This window comes from Macaca nemestrina, chromosome 19, assembly GCF_043159975.1.
Source record: "Macaca nemestrina isolate mMacNem1 chromosome 19, mMacNem.hap1, whole genome shotgun sequence".
Lineage (NCBI taxonomy): Eukaryota > Metazoa > Chordata > Mammalia > Primates > Cercopithecidae > Macaca > Macaca nemestrina.
Genome location: NC_092143.1, coordinates 53,237,016 through 53,252,944, shown reverse-complemented (window position 1 = coordinate 53,252,944; position 15,929 = coordinate 53,237,016). Strand labels below are relative to the sequence as shown.

The 15,929-nt window shown below is 37.7% G+C and overlaps 1 long non-coding RNA gene across 1 annotated transcript; it reads left to right on the top strand.

Moving 5' to 3' along the window:
- Positions 1-1,610: 1,610 nt before the first annotated feature.
- Positions 1,611-9,630, top strand: LOC105499181 (uncharacterized). The gene is made up of 3 exons (XR_011616748.1): positions 1,611-1,722; positions 7,234-7,310; positions 9,384-9,630. It is a non-coding gene; the product is annotated as an uncharacterized lncRNA (long non-coding RNA).
- Positions 9,631-15,929: the final 6,299 nt, after the last annotated feature.

The following is a 15,929-nucleotide window of genomic DNA, read 5'->3' as shown; positions in this document are numbered from 1 at the left end:
CTGCCTGGGCAGCAGAGCAAGACGCCGTCTCAAAAAAAAAAAAATAAATAAAATAAAATTGATTAGTCTGCATAAAATAACTTACCCAAATATGCATGCTCACTTTTCCTAATGAATACTATGACCAAAACATAAAGATAGAAGATTGATAGATAGAAATACTTATACATAAATAAATAAGAAAAAAAGCGCACCAACAAAATAAATTGATAAAGGACAGGGTCAGATATACAACTCTCCAATAAGCATATGTAATAATACCCAATCTTACTAGTAAGCAAAGAAATATTAAATCAACTATGCTTATTTTTAATTCATTAAATTGGCTAACATTAAAACAATAAAAAGGACACCACAGAAAGACTGTGATGATACAGGCACTTTTTCTGTCAGTGTGATGCTTTAGGATTTCTTAGGAGAAAAAGTCTAAACATTTGGCATTCCTATTAATGATTTCAAGAAATTCATTATACACAAATAAATATATGGACTTACACAAAGACTTAGCCACATGTATTGATTTTAACACATACACACAAACATACGCTAACATATAAATTATTTTCACAGAGTTATCATAACATTATTAAACTGAGATGTAGGTTTCTTTCCAAGGAATTGGTGCACTGACATCTGATCCCTGTCCTCTTCATTCTCCATCAGGCTTATAATGACATTGAATGATAGAGAGTTGGAGAATATGGCTGTTCCCCTAATCCAGCCACATGGATCAGGTCTGAGTTTAAGGAGAAAGCAGGCTGCAAAGAAAGCTCAAGACATTGATTTGAAGAAGGATTTCAAGGCCGGGCGCGGTGGCTCAAGCCTGTAATCCCAGCACTTTGGGAGGCCGAGGCGGGTGGATCATGAGGTCAGGAGATCGAGACCATCCTGGCTAACACGGTGAAACCCCATCTCTACTAAAAATACCCGGAGCTTGCAGTGAGCCGAGATCGCGCCACTGCACTCCAGCCTGGGCGACAGAGCGAGACTCCGTCTCAAAAAAAAAAAGAAGAAGGATTTCATGAGATCCTGACTGTAGGCAGGACAACTTTAGTTCTCCAGAGACAAAGTTCAGTAAGTATACAGAGGGGCTGTGAGTACTAGGTATAACCTAATAGTACTTTTGGATGCTTGGGGCTTTAGCAATGTTGAGGAATCTAGGAGAAAGGCAGCCTCCAGGAAAAGGAAGTCCTGTTGGCAGGGGAGGGCTAGTATCAGGGGCAGTGAAAAAATATTGCTCCCATGGGTCCTGCAAGAAACGTGCATCACTGGAGGCTGACACGAAAGCATGAAGAACTTTCCAGTTGGATATGCAGGGCAAACTTGGAGATTCAGAGACAACAGGGGAGACTCTTGAAGGTGATGTTAAAAAAATGACCCAAAATATAGGCAAAATCACCAAAGAAATTCTCTCACAGCTACCCCAGAATAAGGGACACAGTCAAATGCCATACAGTTCCTGAGTTGAGCTCAAGAGAAAGAAACATAAGATTCTGGAATAGAATAGGAGTAACAATATTGAGAATTCTCATGATTATTCTCAAATATACAACAACCTGACTATATGCTAACATATTCCTTCTTTTGACTGACATGTTTTAGACACAACTACTGGGCAAAATGGGGGCATGAATGAAAGAAAGAGCCATGTCTCTGGTGGATATGAATGTTCTGGCTCCACACATCTGGTGGAACAAATAGCCCATAGAGTCTACAGAAATGGTGAGCACCCAACAACCTGGTAAAAAGAATCTGCCCCTAGGACAAGGAAAGTCAGTCAGACATGATAACATCTAAAGGGCAGATGAGGAGTTGAATAGAGCCATGGTGCTAGAATTACAGGATCCAGCTGCCTGAAGTGGGACCAGAGTCAAAATAAAACTCTCTAAAGATTTTGGCTAGCTCACTCCTCCTAGCTTAGAGGGGAAAGCATCCAGGTCTCAAATATTATGGGAAGGAATAAAGTAGTCCACATAAATACAACACACACATGATATTATAGTAATATTATATGACTGTATAATACTATCATAGTACATGCCAAGATCTACTCAAGGAGGACAACAGGCAGTTTTCAAATATGAAGACACTCAGAAAGTTTAATACTCATAAGCCTTTCTTGAAAACAACAAGAAAACATCCCAAATATAAATTCCAGCAAATTAAAGAATGAATCAAATTCAAAATGCAGAGATGAATTTTTAAAAAATGTTTTAAAAAGTAATAAACTATAAAACCTAGAAAAGATGGATGAATTCCTGGAAAAATACAACTCTCCTAGCTTAAATCAAGAAAAATTAGATACAGTGAATGGACCAATAACAAGCAGTGAGATAGAAATGCTAATTTAAAAATTACTAACAAAAAAAAGTCCAGGGCCAGACGGATTAACAGCAGAATTCTATCAGACATTCAAAGAAGAATTGGTACCAATCTGTTTGACACTATTCCACAAGATAGAAAAAGAGGGACGCACCCAATTCATTCTATGAAGCCCACATCACTCCAATACCAAAACCAGGAAATGACATAACCAAAAAAGAAAACTACAGACAGTTATCCCTGATGAACATTGACATCTAAATTCTTAACAAAATAATAGCTAACTGAATCCAACTACATATCAGAAAGACAATCCACCATGATCCAGTGACTTTCATACCAGGGATGCAGGGTGGGTTTAACATACACAAGTCAATAAATGTGATACGCCACGTAAACAGAATTAAAAACAAAAATTACACGATCATCTCAATAGGTGCAGAAAAAGCATTCGATAAAATCCAGCATCCCTTTACGACTAAAACGCCCAGCAAAATCAGCATACAAGGGACATACCTCAATGTAATAAAACCATCTATGACAAACCCACAGCCAACATAATACTGAGTGGGGAAAAGTTGAAAGCATTCCCTCTGAGAACCTCAACAAGACAAGGATGACCACTCTCACCACTCCTCTTCAACATAGTACTGAAAGTCCTAGCCAGAGCAATCAGACAAGAGAAAGAAATAAAGGGCACTCAAATCTGTAAAGAAGAAGTCAAACGGTCGCTGTTTGTTGACGGTATGATCGTTTACCTCCAAAACCCTAAAGACTCCTCCAGAAAGCTCTTAGAACTGATAAAAGAATTTAGCAGTTTCTGCATATAAGATTAATGTACACAAATCAGCAGCTCTTCTATACACCAACAGCGGCCAAGCAGAGAATCAAATCAAGAATTCAATTGTTTTTACAATAGCTGCAAACAAAATTAAATACTTAGGAATATACCTAACTAAGAACATGAAAGAACTCTACAAGGAAAACTTCAAAACACTGCTGAAAGGAATCATAGATGACACAAACAAGTGGAAATATATCCCATGCTCCTGGATGGATAGAATCAAAGTCGTGAAAATGACCATACTGCCAAAGGCAATCCACAAATTCAACACAATCACCATCAAAATACCACCATCATCCTTCACAAAATTAGTAAAAACAATTCCATAATTCTTGTGGAATCAGAAAAGAGCTGGCATAGCCAAAGCAAGATTAAGCAAAAAGAACAAATCTGGTGGTATCACATTACCTGACTTCAAACTATACTATTAGGCTATAGTACCCAAGACAGTGTGGTACTTGTATAAAAATGGGCATGTAGACCAATGGAGCAGAATAGAGAACCCAGAAATAAACCCAAGTACTTACAGCTAACTGATCTATGACAAAGCAAACAGAAATGTAAAGTGGGGAAATGTCACCCTTTTCAACAAATGGTGCTGGGATAATTGGCTAACCACATACAGGGTAATGAAACTGGATCCTCATCTCTCACCTTATACAAAAATCAACTCAAGTTGGATTAAGAACTTAAATCAAAGACAAGAAACTATAAAAATTCTAGAAGATAACATTGGAAAAACCCTTCTAGACATTGGCTTAGGCAAAGATTTTGTGACCAAGAACCCAAAAGCAAATGCGATAAAAACAAAGATAAATAGTTGGGACTTAATTAAACTAAAGAGCTCTTGCATGGTAAAAGGAACAGTCAGCAGAGTAAACAGACAACCCACAGAGTAGGAGAAGATCTTCACAATCTATACATCTGACAAAGGACTAATATCCAGAATCTACAGTGAACTCAAACAAATTAGAAAAAAAAAAAATCCCATAAAAAAATGGGTTAAAGACATGAATAGACAATTCTCGAAAGAAGAAATATAAATAACTGACAAAAATATGAAAAAATGCTCAACACCACTAGTGGCCAGGGAAATGCAAATCAAAACCACAATGTGATACCACCTCACTCCTGCAAGAATGACCATAATCAAAGAATCAAAAAACAGTAGATGTTGGCATGGATGCAGTGATCAGGAAACACTTCTACACTGCTGGTGGGAATGTAAACTAGTACAGCCACTATGGAAAACAGTGTGGACGTTCCTTAAAGAGCTAAAAGTAGAAGTACCATTTGATCCAGCAATCCCACTACTTGGTTTCTATCCAGAAGGAAAGAAGTCATTACATGAAAAAGATACTTGCCCACTAATGTTTATAGCAGCACAATTCACAATTGCAAAATCACAGAACCAACCCAAATCCCTATCAACCAACTAGTGGATAAAGAAACTGTTGCATATATATGTACGATGGAATACTACTTGTCCATATAAAGGAATGAATTAATGTCATTTGCAGTGACCTGGATGAGACTGGAGATTATTATTCTAAGTGAAGTAACTCAGGAATGGAAAACCAAACATCATATGTTCTTACGGATATGTGGGAGCTAAGCTATGAGGAAACAAATGCGTAAGAATGATACAATGGACTTTGGGGAATTGGGGTGAAGGATGGGAAGGGAGCAAGGGATAAAACACCACAAATAGGGTGCAGCATATACTGCTAGGGTGATGGGTGCACCAAAATCTCACAAATCACCACTAAAGAACATACTCATGTAACCAAATACCACCTGTACCCCAATAACCTGTGGAAAAATTTAAAAGTTTAAAAAAGTGATTACTCTAAATCTCAATGCATTTGAAATAATCAGAATAAAAATATCACCTTCATATGTAAAAGTGGGAGAGGGGAGGTATAATGACAAGTGAGAATGTTAGTGCCCTTTCCTTTCCAGATGTAGAGTAAATTGATGCTGCCATAAATTGAAACACAGAATTTAAAAAATCTGTTTTTCTTAATTGTCACATTGTTGGAAAAATTATATGTTTTTAAGTTTTTTAACAAATTCAGTTATTCTTGCAATTTTAGTCATACTTGTTTTCATTGGTTATATTCATGTAAACAGAGATTGAATACTTTCCATTTAAAACATTACATCCATATAAAAGAAACCCAGATTAATAAAACCAGCATTATATCTCATCCATTCTCCCTCACCTTCCTCTTTCTCCTTCCTTTCCTGCATTTCTCCCTCCATACCTTCATATGTAACACAAAATGTCCGCCTAATATTGGGTGATTATTTTTGAGGAATTTGCTGTTTTTTAAACCTTTATTTTTTTATTATGTGAATTTTATAATATATATGTGTGTGCATTTGCATATTTGATACATGCAGATGTATGCGTATGTGTGTGTATTGTCCGTCAGTCTTACCTAAATCATATGAAGAAGGGTGACTCTTTGCAGGGGGCTATTTTCTGGAAGACAAAAGGGTGGTGTTATTTCTTAACCTTTCCTATTTTCCAGGATCTATCACAGGACTCAGGAGAAATACAACATTGTCAGTACATATGTATAATATATATACACATGTGTATATGAACATGTGTACATATATACACATATATAATATTTTATATGAGTAAAAACTGCACAATAAGAGCTATTTTAAAATAGTCAATATGAGGATAAATCAAGTAGAAATAATCACAAAGTTAAGAATATCAAAGCAGACCTCTGTTTCTGGGCATATTTTGAGCATTGCAATACCCAATCAGTAAGCCCAGAGGTAGGATTAATTAGGCATTAATATGGATACTGTTTAGCTACTTGAAGCTTCTTTATGGAAGGTGTAACTAAAAGCACTATGATGTGAAGTGCTGCTTCAGGGTCCAGAAACACAGGCTGTAACCAGGGCTGAGGGGTACAGCCACCCTCACTCTTTTCATGTAGTCCCTCACAGAAGTTGGGGACACACAGCAGTTGACCACACTGCTACATGATGAAGAATAAGTTATTTATTCCTTCTCTCAACCTTTGAAGAAATATTTAAGAAATGTTCCTTTCCCTTGTGTCCAGTAGACTATAAAAGTGAATATGATATATCCTGTTTCCTCTGGGGAGTCTTTCACCTCCTCTATGATTTTACGCTTCTGGTGTATTAGTGATTTAAGTAACAATACACGAAAACAACATAAATATGTCACATAATACACTACAAGTTAAGTGTACAGAAAATATGTGTGATTAGGTTGAAGCAATAAAGAGAACAGTGAACATGAGATAAGCTGTCACGGGTTCTACATAGTTGATCTCAATGCATGGCCAGATTCACTTGAGAGAGCTGCACGGGTAACTTCAGAATGGTGGGAGGCAGATTAAAAGTGCTAAGAGAGGAGCAGCAAACGTAATAGGTGAGGGATGAGGCTGCCTCCTCAATGAGAAGGGATCTCAGATGATGGCCCACTTTGGTTCACACCTTTTCTGACTTACTGTGGCATTTCCTATTAGTGACTCACACGTGCATCCATGGTAATCCATGGCTAGAGACAACTGAATTTCCCATTAATCCCAGCTAGCACTTTCCTTTCCCCTATGTCAAAGAGCCCAGAATGGACTCACTATTAGGTGAGATCCATAGATATTTTACCACAATGTGGCCCTGCTCCCTCCATTCTTCCTGACTCCAGAATGAAAGAGCCATCACATTCATTGTGTAACTCTCAGTATTTCAAGGAAGGTTGAACTTGTTATTCTTTACATTGTCATTTGGCTGAGCCTTGACACATTTTACCTTGGCTTTCCAGCTAATCCATTCTTCATCTTCCTGGTGAGATCTCTTTATTTTATTTACAGTTACAACAATGTGTAGGTTTACAAAGCAAATTGGAGTCAAGTGTAAATAGAGACACAATTTCTATAAAGCAATTTCAAATATGACTCTATAACTTAATCAATATCTAGTTAAACATGCTTTCTAATAATTATTACTCATGTATATGGAATTTTATTAAATCAACTAAACTCTTTATAATCATGTTTTTTCCTTCTTTCTAGCACTATCTCATGGGTAATTAACCCAAAGCACAGAAAGTTTAGGTGATTAGGCTTATGTCACACAGCAAGAAAATCAGGTATGTTACCCATCCCTGCAGCAAATCTCCTTTTACATGTTTACATTTTTGTTACTCCCATTTTTGCTCCACAATGTCCCTGCCATGCCACCCTATGAACACATGAGATTTCCTCAATTATAAAATACAATTTTTGTGTAAATGATTAATCAACTTAAGTGTAGCTTTTTGAGGTTGACAGGAGATAGAAATACATTTACTGATTTAAATGTATACTTTCATAATTCATGTACCTGTGGATTTGGGTAATACTAAATGCCAACAACCTAAGTTGTATGTTATAATGTAAAAATATCGTGTATCCTTATTCCCATAACTAGCAATTTTTCAAGGCCAAGTTCAAAGGTTAATATATCCAGGAATCATTTCCTATTTGCCTCATCTGGAATTGGCTATTTTCTCCCTAAAACTCCAGTCATGCATGTTAATTTATTTCTCACATGCCCTTTATTTTCCCTGCTTATTTAAACAGGTTATGTTCTTTTTGCAGAAATTTTAGCATAAAAGATATTAGAGTAACTCACATTCCCAAGCAATGTTATGTGAGTACAATAGGTGCTCAATAAATATTCCTTGCCTGACTGCATAGAACCAAAACTGCAGATAAATTTCTGTCAGTTCAGTAAAAAACAAATATTTTTTCTATTCAATGCCATGGGTCTTTCTACTGATTTGACTCTCTTGATGCTGTAAAGATTTGCTCATTTGTTTGCCTTTTTAAAAGTTGGTTAATGTTTGTTATCTTCTCATAATATATGTGGGTTCTCACAAGTAGGCAGAAATTAATTGTGTAGAGTCAGCTGTCATAAAATGTCTCTGCACGGGACAGTAAGGCATATCTTCCTTTCAGATGGCTTCACTCTACTCCAATCCCAAGGGCGTAGTAGGTAGAGGGAAAGCTTTAGAACCTCCACAGCAGCCTCAGAGGGCAAGGAAAATGGAGAAGGAAGCGCAGTGCAAAGTAACCTTGAAAAAGAGTTCCTAACATTTATTCACAGCAGAATATCTTAAACAACAACAAAAAAGACACCTGGCCCATTATTAATGTGGCTCATCTCCCTTTAGCCCCACAAGTGGTCCAGACCACCTGACTTTCCAAGATTTCATGTCTGGTTCTAACAAATTTGCCTTCTTTTTTTCAATAACTATACTAAGGGCCACTTCTTACAGTTACTATTGTATCTTTTACTAGTATCATCCTTTCATTTCGATCTCCTTGGTGGAAATAAGATAATCAAACTATTTTAATGAGCAAAATATGAGTAAATGAGGACTCTAAGAACTCAAGGGGGCCGAGTGTGGTGGCTCACGCCTGTAATCCCAGCACTTTGGGAGGCTGAGATGGGCACATCACGAGGTTAAGAGATCGAGACCATCCTGGCCAACATGGTGAAACCCCATCTCTACTAAAAATACAAAAATTAGCTGAGCATGATGGTTCACACCTGTTGTCCCAGCTCCTCAGGAGGCTGAGGCAGGAGAATCACTTGAACTGGGGAGGCGGAGGTTGTGGTGAGCTGTTAGATGAGATCGTGCCACCGTACTCCACCCTGGGTAACAGAGCAAGACTCTGTCTCAAAAAAAAAAAAAAAAAAAAAAAAAAAAAAAAAAAAAAAAAAAAGAATTCAAGGTAAGATATATGGACATTTCCCCTAAGGGAAGTGGGTGCATTCAGTTCATGAAGTTTGCATCATACAGCATTTGCCTTGCCTTTTTTTCTTTCCAATACCCTCTGTCCCACATCAGACCAATCCCTTGTGTTGTCAATGCTCCTGCTATGCCTGATATTCTTAACACCACTGCTGAGTTTTTCACTTGGTCTTTTAAATGGGCATTCTCAGAAGTAGAAACTTTTTAAATTCCTTTCTCGCTTGTCACTATGCCCCTATCCTATATCTCAGCCCTTCAGTATCCTCGGCCAACCTGATGTGATAATCACATTCCTGTAAATGAGGCTGATATGTTATTGCAATGACAGATGAAATGCATTGTGAAAGTCTTCAATGCATTCACATATGTAAGAATTCAGAGAGAATCGTTTTGGGTAAGGAGTAAATTATTTTTGTCCCTTAGATCCTACCTCATCCACCAGTCCATGAATCTGTCCTGCATAGATAGAATGAAAGAACTACAGCTCAGGCATAATCTAGGTGAGCCAGCAGATAAACTATATTCTCACACAATGGCATGCACATCTTTGTATGTACAGACAAAATAAACTTGCTTATTATTTTTCTGAACGCCAGAAAGGAGTTATTTAATAAAGTTATGAATTTGTTTTGCCCTGTGAATTAGTTATTGTCTTTCCCCTCTTTAGGTAGCACAGGTACCCACCCTGCATTTCTTAGCACAAACTGCTATACATGTATTCCTCAATGACACTTTTAAAAGGAATTATGTGTTCTAAATTTTGCCTGTTTAGTGTTTCAGGTGTCTTAGTCCATTTGCATTCATTGAATCATGGAATTTTAAAGCTGAAAGGAACCTATTTGGTCATTTAGGTCAACTTTCTGAATTTATAAATTGGGAGAGGAGACACAATAAATTGTTTTTTCCAAAGTCATCTACTAATCAAATAAAGAAATCAGGTTGAAAATTAGTGGATACCTTGCTGGGTCCAATATAATTACTTGATGTCATTATCTTTTGAAGTATGTCTACCCTAAGAAGTTGTCTTTACTGATTCCATATATAACATTACCTCAAATATTTAAATAACTTTCTGCATCTCATCCTTGTAAAATTTACAAGTTATTGCAAATATTAATGGAAAAGAATTCCAAACTTGGATATCAACTTGTTCAAAGGCAGAATGATCTACATATTTATGTTGGCTGGCTTCTATAGCCTGGCATGTCTCCAGTACACAGTAAACAGACAGATAGAGAAGACCTTTATTCCAGAAGCTGCATTTTGCAGGATGGCATCTAATACATTAGAGATGTTTTTCCAAGTTTTGCCCTGATATTCATAACAATATCAAGGTCAGTGCAAGCTAAGGCTATTTGTTCTGAAGATACCAGACATGCAAGGTAAACCTCCTAGGAGACTATTACAAGCTATCAACAGAACAGCCGCTAAGAATGTAAATTTTTATTCTTTCTGTAAATCTTCCTCTTATATCTCTCATGGCAACTTCTGCCCATTTATACCCAACACTTCCTGACTCAGTCCTTGTACACACTTCAGCAAAGAGCATTTACTACAAAATTTACAGAGCTATTTAGGCTTTAGATCTACCAGGAGTTTCTACAAAGGTAGAAACTAATTAATGTTTCTTCCATCAAACTACTATGAGATGTTTGTTTGACTCAAGAGTTTTCTTTCTTATTTCTCCTTCCTTCCCTCCTTCCTTCCTTCCTTCCTTCCTTCCTTCCTTTCTTCCTTTCTTTCTTTCTTTCTTTCTTTCTTTCTTTCTTTCTTTCTTTCTTTCTTTCTTTCTTTCTTTCTTTCTTTTTCTTTCTTTCTTTCTTTCTTTCTTTCCTTTTTTCTTTCTTTCTTTTCTTTCTCTCCCTTGCAAAAACCAAAATTACTAACTTTTAATGGCAAAATCTGTAATTGCTTTTGCTCCAACCTAATTCTTCCTTTCTTCTTCAATTGTTGATTAACATTAAAAAATGTGTAATTTGTTATGTAAAATGTGATGTTTTAAAACAGAAACCCATTGTAGAGTGGCTAAATCAAGATAACTAACATATGTATTACCTCATAGACTTATTTATTTGAAATGAGAACACTTAAAATATACTTGAGAATTGCAGCATTATTGGCTTTAGGCACTGTATTAGTCCATTCTCACACTGCTATAAGGACATACCTGAGACCGGGTGATTTATAAAGGAAAAAGGTTTAATTGACTCACAGTTATGCAAGGCTGGGGATGCCTCAGGAAACTTACAATCACGGGATAAGGGGAAGCAAACACATCCTTATTCACAAGGTGGTAGAAGAGAGAATGATAAATGAGTGAAGGGGGAGGCCGCTTATAAAACCATCAGATCTCATGAGAACTTACTCACTATCACAAGAATAGCATGGCAGTAATCACCCCCATGATTCAATTACCTCCCCCCATCCCTCCCATGACACAAAGGGATGATGGGAACTATAATTCAAAATGAGATTTAGATGGGGAGACAGCCAAGCAATATCATTCCTTCCCTGGCCTCTCCCAAATGTCCTCACATTTCAAAACACAATTATATCCTTCCACCTGTCCCCAAAAGTCTCAACTCATTCCAGCATTCACCCAAAAATCCAAGTCCAAGGTCTCATCTGAGACAAAGCAAGTCCCTTTGCCTATGATCCTGCAAATCAAAAGCAAGTGAGTCACTTCCTAGATAAAATGTGGGTATAGGCATTGGGCAAATACACCCACTCCAAATGGGAGAAATTGGCCAAAGCAAAGGGGCCACCGGCCCCATATAAGTCCAAAACCCAACAGGGCAGTAATTAAACCTTAAAGTTCCAAAATGATCTCTTTTGACTCCATGTCTCATAACCAGGTCACACTGATACAAGAGGTGGGCTTCCATGGCCTTGAGCAGCTCTGCCCTTGTGACTTTGTGGGCTACAGCCCCACTCCCAGCTGCTTTTCACGGGTTGGTGTTGAGTGCTTGCAGCTTTTTCAGGTGCGCAGTGCAAGCAGAACGGTGGATCTACCATTCTGTGTGGGGGCTCCAACCCCAAATTTCCCTTTCACACTGCCCTAGCAGTTCTCCATGAGGGCTCCACCATTGCAGCAAACTTCTGTCTGGACATCCAGGTGTTTCCATACATCCTCTGAAATGTAGGTGGAGGTTCCCAAACCTCAATTCTTGTCTTCTGTGCACCCACAAGACCAACACCACATGGAAGCTGCCAAGGCTTAGGGCTTTCACCCTCTGAAGCAATGGCCTGAGCTGTACCTTGGCCCCTTTTAGCCATGGCTGGAGCTAAAGCAACTGAGCTGCAGGGCACCATGTCCCAGAGCTGCACAGAGCAAGGGGGCCCTGGGGGCAGTTCATGAAAGCATTTTTCCCTCCAGGCCTGTGATGAGAAGGGCTGCTGTGAAGTTCTCTGACATGCCCTGGAAGCATTTTTCCTATTATCTTGGTGACTATTATTTATCTATGCAAATTTCTGCAGCTGGCTTGAATTTCTCCCTAGAAAATGGGTTTTTCTTTTCTATGGTGTTGTCAGGCTACACATTTTTAAAACTTTTATGCTCTGCTTGCAGGGTCAGGATCATCAATATCACTGTCTTCCACCTCTACATCTTTTTCCACTGAAAGGTCTTCAGGGGCAATAACATACATGGAGCTGTCATCTCCTATGACAATAATGCCTTCCTCTTAAGGCCTTCTGAAGGACATAGCTGAGGCTGTTTTAGAGTTAGCTTTCAAAAAATAAACAGGAGTACACTCTAAAATAATGATAAAAATTATAGTATAGTAACTCTATAAACTAGCAGCATAGTAATTTATTATCATTATCAAGTATTATGTGCTGTACATAATCATATGTGCTAGACTTTTATATGACTGGCAGTGCAGTAGGTTTGTTTACACCAGCACCAACACAAACATGTGAGTAATACATTGTGCTTCAATGTTAGAGCAGCTACAAAATCAGTAGATGGTAGGAATTTTTAGTTCCACTATAATCTTATGAAATTGGTATTGTATATACAGTTTATTGTTGACAGAAATGTAGCTATGGAGGTGCCTGACTGCGTATACAGGATTTGGTACTACTTGTGATTTTAGGCATCTGCAGAGGATCTTGGAACTTATCATTTATGCATAAGAAGTGACTACTGTGATGTTTTCCATAATAGCTGTACTAATTTATATTCCCACCATGAGTCTTCAAGCCTTTGCAATACATGGTATTGGGAAAACATGATATCCACATGCAGAAGAATGAAATTACACCCTTATCTCACACCATATAAAAAAAAACTCATGATAGATTAAAGACTTAAATATAAGACCTGAAAACTGTAAAAGTACTAAAGGAAAATTTAGGGGGGAGCTTTTGGGTATGAACCCCAAAGTACAGGCAACAAAAGCAAAAATAGACAAAGAGGATTATAGCAAACTAAAAAACTGCTGCATAGGAAAGGGAATAATCACCAGAGTGAAGAGACAACCCACAGATTGGGAGAACATATTTGCAAACCATGCATCTGAAAAGGAGTTAATATCTAAAATATATAAAGAACTTAAACAATTCAGTTGCTATGAAAATAATTAATTGAAAAGTGTAAAAAGGACTGTAATAAAAATTTTCCAAAAGAAGACATGCAATTGCTTAACATCCCTAATCATCAGGGAAATGCAAATTAAAACTACAATGAAATATTTCCTCACACCTGTTAGAATGGCTATTATCAAAAAGACAAAATATAACAAGTGTTTGTGAAACTGTGGGAAACTATGGGAGCCACGGTACACCATTAAAAGGTTTTTTTAATAAGAGGATTCAAAACAAAAGCTGTGCTAACAGTTGGCATATGTGAAATGCTTTTCTTGAAACTTGCCTTTCAATATTTTTGAAGAGATTACTTTTCATGTCCTTATAAATTGGAAAGAATTAAGTCCATCTGATCAATTTCATGGGATGTGCCATTGAATTGGGGTCTGTTTCTCCAGCACTGCATCTATCATAAAAGTTTCAGAATAAAATGTAATGAATGTAAATTTAACAAGCATATAGCATTGCATGATTCATTTGTAAATAAAAACATATAACGATCTCCCACTGATGTCAAATATATAGTCTATATATAAGTATGTTTTGCATATATGGTGAACTGGTCTATCCAGTTATATTTTTGCATGAAACCATATTCATGGCAGTAATTTATATGTGGGCTTCTGAAAAGATGGTCAGGAAAGAGTGAACAGTGATGAGAACAGCCTGGTATTCATTCCATGACCAGCCTTATGCAGAGAACAGACCAGCTGTAATTGACAGTACAGAGGTGGTTAACAAATTGTTTTCATGATAGGGCTTGTGAAATCTGAGAAACTCCAGGTGACAAAGTGTAGCACAGAGCTGGAGTTCTAGAAGGCCATTCTTTGCTGTGACACTTGCAGGATGAGCAATGAGTGAATTGCAGAGGTGTTCGCTTAGCTTAAACATCTTGCAGTGTTGTGGGTGGAGATGCACCCCAGGCAGGAGCAAGATGGACAGAAAAAGCACTGCCCAGGCTCTGCCCCAACTGTGGGGCAGAACACATCCCTAAAGGGCAAGGGCAGAGATTTCAGAAGGATGCTAGTGAGTATATTTGAGTCACCTTTGTGGACTACCCAAAATGACAGGACTTTTTGAATACTGTGGTCCCTGTGTGCATGACCTCATTCATAATCTACAAGCAGTGCAAGAGACCTGGATAAATCACCCTTAATTATTTCCAGTCTTCATTCTTCTTCCTTCCCTTTTCTAGGGCCTAGAATCTATGTCACACTAAACAACATCTGGCACACACTCTGAAGTTGCATTTTAGTTGTTTCCTACCGATAAATGTTTACCTTCAAATCAACTTTTAAGTTGTCATTTTATATTTTATTTTTAAATAGGTAAATGAAGCAAATTGTATAAACTCATATGGTATTAAAGGTTAAATAGTGAAAAGGAGTCTTTCCCTTCCTCCCCTTTATCTCACCAGAGGCATCCAATATTACCAGTCTCTTATATACCCTTCTAGGAAATTCTATGAATATCATAGGCTTTACTTCCTCTTCTGAGAGCACTGATCATGTGCCATGTTTCTTAGAAAGGGCCTGAGAACATATATGGTGCTCAACAACAGTACTGATTAATTGAAAAGACAAATTGTTCTGCTGCTTGTCATAGTCTCTGAATCCCAAGTGTGGGTAAAACTGCAGAGGTAACTCTACGTAACCCTAGACTGAAGTCATGTGTATCTACATATAGCTCTGTTGCTACAGAGCTTAAAGAGTTAACACTGCTGGGAAATTTAAGATAAATGATGCTATGGAGAGTATCAGACACTAAAAAAGGAAGCTGAGCTTTGGCATTTTACACCTTGCAAAGACAAATGCTTTGCAATGTGTATTAAAAGCACTCTTTGCGATCAAAAGATTTGGCAAGTCACCCAGAATTCTTAACTTTCCCACAATGGCAGAAATCTCATTATGTATAACCTTTTAAATGGGACCAGAGAAACATTTTCAACTTGATTCTCATTGAGCACAACCTCTACCTGGAAGTGCAGTCCAAATGGAGACAAAATGTGTATTATTTTTGCATTAGACATGCATTGCCAAGTGCACTGTTTCACTGTTCCTTTTTATTTAAGAGCCAAGTCTCTCCTTTCTCTTCCTTTCTCTCTCTCTGTCTCTCGCTCGCTCTCCACACACACACACACACTCTTGCACACACACATATCCTAGAGGCTCTTTATACACTAGTGGGGCAATCATTCTTACAAGTATAGCCCCAGGATGGGGTCTGCCTGCATTACTTGCTGTAAATTTCAACTTTTGTCTCCTGGGGACCCTATGTATAAATTATATATGGCCAATCTCTAGATATTTGGGGGCAGTGGTTTTTGGGGTGGCCTGTGAATTTATCTTGTGTACTCCCTTAGGTGATTTCTTATGCTCATTA